A 6523-nucleotide genomic window follows, 5' to 3' on the forward strand; every position below is an offset into this window, starting at 1 on the left:
TTCAACAACAATAGAGCAATGCCCCGAGATGATTCCTATGAGCTATAGCATGCTAACTTGCTTCTAAAGCCTACCAGGTACATTCTAAAGTTCAAGTGTGTGCTCACAAGTAATGTTGCATCTATGGTTCTCAAGTACACCAAGTTTTGCCAAGACAATTATGCATTTCAAACACATCAAGTTTTGTAATCATATAAGCAATCACAACTATGGTAATCCATACACTGAGTTTTACCAAAGCAACTGTGCAAATCCAACACATCAAGTTATGCAACACAAGATTAAACACATGAATCTAAATGAACTCTGTAGACAATAAAACCAAGTAGTCAAAGCATACAAAGTATCATAGTTCATGTCTCGGGGCACCATGGATTGTTAGCCCCTCATGGACGGGAACAACAAGGAAGAGAAAGAGAAAGAGCTAAAGGAAGAAAACATGAATCCCTCATTCTCAATATGATCTTCCTAGTCGAGCTCCGACATCCTAACCCCACTTTTCTTGTACCTCCAATTCATCCTTGATCCCCTTAGAAGGTGTGGTGAAGCATGATCTTTTTTCTCCTCAAAGTTCTCCCGGTGGAGAAAAGAATCCCCGAACAAAGATGAGAGTAAAACCTTAGAATCTAGAGGTAAAAGGGGTGATTTTGGGCTCAACACGGGAAAAGCATGGTCATTCTTAGACCGTGTTTTCTCGGTTAGGTTTTGAGTGAATTGGCTAAGTGCTCACCTAGGTTTTCTAGTGGGAGGGAGCACTGTCATGCTCTGCCCGTGCTTCACTTGATCGTAACTGTACTAGAATATGGCAAAGCGTGTGATATCTGCTTGTGTATAAGTAATACGAAGTATACTTTTATTACATTGAGCATCACTTTTATCAGATTTTATAGCTCATTCATGTGTATTTGTGTTCTTTTGTGCATTTAGGGTTATGGAGACAAGTTTGGAAGAAAGGAAACAAAAGTAGATCGTGGATACAATTGTTAATGGAATTCTTGTATCGAACAAGGGTCAAAGCACAAGTTGTGATCATAGATATGTGGGTGTGTGCCAACCTCCAAAATGCTAAAGTGAATATACAAAGTGGAGGGGCACAAAGGCAGTCACACTTATGTGTTCCAACTTGTGTAACATTTCCAAGAGATTCATCAATGTGGTTTAATTGAAAATGCAACATTATCTACCGCATGGATGTGTGCCCAATCATGCGGCCTCAATGAAGAAAATAAATTCGGGAGTATTTTGGTAAAGTACGGTAGTAGTTTACTATAGCAAAAATACTATAGTAAAATCAATATAGTAGATACTGTTCATAGTGCGCAGGAAAATGAAGCTTGGAAATCTACACGGCCGTGTCAAAATTCTACATGCCCATGTGGAAGCCCGATTTCAGCCCTATAAATACTACTTTGAGAGTTTTATTTGGTAATATTCTTCCTATCTTTTGTCTATCATTTGGGGAGAGCGCGACTAGGGTTTGGAGAGGTTTTTGCTAGGATTTAGTAGCAGTTCTACAGCATTCGACATCGATTTTCTTTTTAGGAGAGCTATTGGGGAGCTTTCGTCGACATTGATTCGGCAAGGAGTGCCCTAAGCTTGACAAGGCAATCATTGGAGATGACGATGCGGCTCCTCAAGAGTCAAGACCATCGACATGGACGACAAGGGGGTTATCTCTATGCATTACTTTCACTTACTTTTGATTTCATTGTTGTTTTGTATTGCTCCATGGAGAGCTAAACCCCTAGTGGTTGCTTAGACATGTAAACCCTAGGATGATTTTGTTTCATTGACTCTTATTTTGTTATTTTTAATTCATGTTTTAATTGAGTTTTAATCTTGTGTTCTTATTGATTTGATTTTCCCTTAGAGTAACACTAGGGTTGAGAATATATCCAGGTAATTTTTGAAGTGGTGACAACTTCATTAGGGTTAGACTTAGCAAGATTGAAGAGGGTTGAGAGGGTGAGTCGAGAGGTAGCCAAAAGTCCCATTTCCCTTCTAACGTGATTTATCCTACCTTCATGTTCCAAGAGCTCTTTACGGTCGTGATAGAGTAAAGTGCTAAGAGACAAACTCTACTGGGGCTTAGTTGCGCGAGCAATAAAGTGAAGTGTTGAAATAATCCTTAGTGCTGGGGTTTAATCGTGATTAGGGGTCTTTCGCCTGGACCAAAGGGTTAGATCTATATTAGGGAATAGGGTTTATCACTTGGAATCCCTAGAGCCTCAAGCAGTCCTACAAAGTGTGAGGCGTCGAGAGTATCCCTTTCCGCCGGGGCGTAGTGTAAAGGACTAGTCACGGTTGACCTTAGGTTTAGGACCGTGTGTCTTTGGATCTCCACAACTCATTAAATTTCAATTAGGAGACATAATATTATTCTTACACTTGAAACAATAGTCCTAGGGTGAGCATTGGCCGAGTACCTCATTTTACCATCGATTACCTCTCTCTTCCTCTTGCTTTCTCTTTTCTCTTTTACTTTTATTTGCATTGATATTTTGAGACAACATCAAAAATTGGTTTTCACTCTAGCTAGATAGCAATACTTTGTGCTTCTAAACAACTATTCCCTGTGATTCGGCTACCCATTCACCGGGGTATTTTATAACTTCGACAACCTGTGCACTTACGATATACACACGCAAGGGGTATGTCAAGTTTTTGGCACCGTTTCCGGGGAATAGGTGTTTTGGAAGCATTTACACTTTGCTATTTTAGCTATTCATCACTTGTTCTATTTCACACATTCTTATTCTTCCATCATTCTGATTTGTTTTTATTTGTTTGGTTGCAGCTCCAGGTTATGACCCAGGCCAATCCTTAGACATTGGTTGAAGGTGATCCGGAAATTGGAAGAAGAACTCATATACGGGGAAAGGAACCTATACAAGAATAGACAAATCAAGTTGAGATAGAAGTTGAAGGGTCTGATAATATGGCAGAACAGCATGAGCAGCATAGGACACTCTTAGACCATGCAAGACTCGTGGTCCTTGGCATGTAATCTAGCGTTGTGAGGCCACCAATTATAGATCAGAGTTTTGAACTCAAGCCAGGCCTCATCTAAATGTTACAACAGTAAGCACAGTTTAATGGTTTGGCCGATGAGGATCCGAACAACAACATCAAGAATTTCTTGGAAGTGTGCAACATGCTCAAGATTAATGGAGTCATGGATAACGCCATCAAATTCAGGGCCTTCCCATTTTACATGAAGGGGAGAGCAAAATAATGGTTGCATTCATTACCTAGAGCATCGATCACTACTTGGGAGGAGATGGTAGATGCTTTCCTAGCCTAATATTTTCCTCCTAGAAAATCTACGAAGCTTAGGAATGAAATATCCTCTTTTTGAGACATGGGATAGGTTCAAGAATATCCTGCGGAAATGTCCTCAGCATGGGTTCCCTAAGTAGATGATTATGCATACTTTCTATAGTGGTTTGAGCCCAAGCTCGAAACAATAACTTGATGCTGTACCAATAGGTACCTTAGGTAGTAAAACCCCCAAAGAAGGCTGACAGCTCTTTAAAGAGATAGCTATGAACAGTTATCAGTGGAATACATGAGACAAGAAGAAGGTAGCCAGACTTCATGAGATCGATGCAATCACATCATTGACAGTCCGGGTTGAGGCCTTAAGCAAGAAGTTAGACACTATAACTTCTCCTAGAGTGGTAGCAGTGATGAATTGCACTGGGTGTGGGGGAGGACATGCCTCATCTAATTGCCTGATTGCTATTGGTGGTACAACTTCGGTGGAACAAGTGGATTTTGTAGGCAATGCAATGAGAGGTCAAGGAAATCCGTATAGCAATACCTACAATCCGGGGTGGAGAAGTTACCCAAACCTTTCTCGGAGTAATCAAGGGCAATAGAAGACTACAACACCACCCGGTTTCCAACCACAACAAGCCCCGAATATGGAGAATAGAGTTTCAGGGTTAGAAAGCCGAATGACTGATTTGGAGAAAGCTTTAACCAAGTTCATTCAATCTTCGGATACGAGATTTCAGTCGGTTGAAGCCACCCTTCGCATCCACACCACATCATTGCATAATTTGGAGAACCAAGTGGTACAAATTACGAAGCCACTTTTACAAAGACATTAAGGGGGTTTGCCTAGTAACACGAAGACAAACCCGAGAGATCAATTGAAGGCGATCACTTTGAGAAGTGGTTGTGAAGTTGAGAGAAAGCTCCCCACTGAGAAGATAATGGTTGAGTCACCCAAAGAAGTTGAGACTGAGAAGAGAGCTAAAGAGAAGGAGGTGGCACCCCCACCTTACAAGCCAAGAATTTCTTATCCTCTAAGGCTGAAAAATGACCAAATGATGAGCAATACAAGAAGTTTTTGGGTTTTTTTCAAGTAGTTGCACATCAACATCCCATTTGTGGAGGCGTTTGACACACCCCTTGCATGTGTGTACCGCAAGTGTACACGTTGTCGAAGTAGTAAAGTATCCTGGTGAGTGGGTAGTCATATCCATAGGGAATAGTGCTCAGAAACATAAGTATTGCTTTTTAACTATTGTGAAAATGATTGATGAGTTGGGTGAACTATATCAATGCAAATGAAAATAAAGAAAAGAAAGGGAAAGCGGAATAAGGATAAGGAGAGGTAATTGATAGAATGTGGGGCACCATGACATTCTTCACCCTAGGACTATTGTTTCAAGTATAAGAATAATCATTATGCCTCCTAACTTATGTTTAATTAGTCGTGGCAATCCTAAAACACACGGTCCAAAACCTAAGGTAAACTGTGACTAACCCTATACTTTGCCACGGCAGAAAAGAATACTCTCAACGCCTCACACTGTGCAAGGTTGCTTAAAACTCTAGGGACTCCAAGTGATAAACCCTATTTCCTAATATAGATCTAACCCTTTGGTCCAGGCGAAAGACCCCTAGTCATGATTAAGCCCCGACACTAAGGATTACTTCAACACTTCACTCTGTTGCTCGAGCAACTAAGCCCTAGTGGAGTTTGTCTCTTAGCACTTCACTCTATCATGACCACAAAGAACTCTTGGAATGTGGAGGTAGGATAAATCACATTGGAAGGGAAAGGGGACGTTACGCTACATCTTGACTCACCCTCTTGACCCTCTCCAACCTAGCTTTGTCTAATCCTAATGAAGAGTCACTCATTCTGAGGATTACCAATATAGATTGTCAACGCTAATGTCACTCTAAGGGAAAATCAATTCAACGAGAATTCAAGGTATACTCCTCAAAGCTCTAAGTGAGAGGGACTTATTTATGTATAAAAAGAAAAGAGAAGATAGTAGCTTCACATATCCTCTAAGGTAGCCCTTTCCTAACTGACCGCTAAGGTGGCTTTCACACTTTTGAGGTGGTAGCTCTTTCTACCAGGGTAGTAGCTTTCACTCATCTTATGAGATAGATCTTTCTCTCATTAGAGCATAACTAGTATCTAACTTATGAGAGTAGCTTCATACTTCATAGGTGGTAGCTCTTTCCACCCCCAATGCACCAACAAACAAACATATCTATTTTTTCCTTTCTTTTTTTTGAAGAAATTAAAACCAAAAAAAAAAAACTAAAATAGTCCATTAAATGTCGAACTAGAATTTCCACAATGTTTAATGAGGTAGTAGTGCAATAAGTGCCAATCGGGCAAAAATTCCTAAAAATTCAAGTAAAACTAGAGCATAAGAACATTCAACGTTAAAAATTCTCCTAAACTTAAGAATACAACCAATGCAACTAAGGTAAACTGCCATTGGCTGCATGAGCATGAACAATAAAGCATAAATACAGAATATATGTAATGTGAACTCCCCCCACATTTAAGTTGTACATTGCCCTCAATGTACGCATGCAAGCATAATAAAGTATAACAATCAAAACATATGTGGAGATGGGAAATTGAAACAATACTCCCTTGAACTCCTAATGGTACGTTTGATGGAGCTATATTCATTGAGAGTTGAGTCCCAATGGGTTGTGGAGCACACACGGCCATGTAAGAAGCACAATGACCGTGTCCATGACTATTCCTCAAATTCCAAGACTCACAAGACCATCTGCACGTATACACAAGGGGGTTCAGCGAAGCTCAATATAAATAAAATAAACTCGAGACTATAAAGATATGAAAATGAAATACAACTCGGGACAACTAAAAATAAAAGATAAACTTAGAAGAAAGATCCTCTCTGAGTGATACAAGTCCAAAATGAATACAGAAAATAAAATACGAAAAACATAAAGATAACTAAAGTAAAGACACCTCAAGCATCGATGTTAGGTGCTGGCTTTGCTGCTGCTGGTGGTGATGATGCTGGTACTACTGGTGGTGTTGATGATGGTGTTGTAGCTATCGGAATGGTGCAAGGTCGCATCACAAATACAGAGGTCAAGTCTCACTCTAAGATCTGCTGTAGGATGTCAAAATGTGTCATCACCTCAGTATGGTTCGCAGCCTGTGTAGCGTGAACCTCAGCCAAATTCGACTATAGCACTCCCACTGCACTCTCGAGCCTCTCAATGC

The 6523-nt window shown here is 40.3% G+C and overlaps 1 pseudogene; it reads right to left on the reverse strand.

Annotated features, from left to right (window-relative positions):
- Nucleotides 1–3328: 3328 nt before the first annotated feature.
- LOC120283148 lies at nucleotides 3329–3409 on the reverse strand (annotated as a pseudogene).
- Between the last annotated feature and the right edge of the window lie 3114 nt (nucleotides 3410–6523).

This window comes from Dioscorea cayenensis, chromosome 18 (assembly GCF_009730915.1).
Source record: "Dioscorea cayenensis subsp. rotundata cultivar TDr96_F1 chromosome 18, TDr96_F1_v2_PseudoChromosome.rev07_lg8_w22 25.fasta, whole genome shotgun sequence".
In the NCBI taxonomy this organism is placed as follows: Eukaryota; Viridiplantae; Streptophyta; class Magnoliopsida; order Dioscoreales; family Dioscoreaceae; genus Dioscorea; species Dioscorea cayenensis.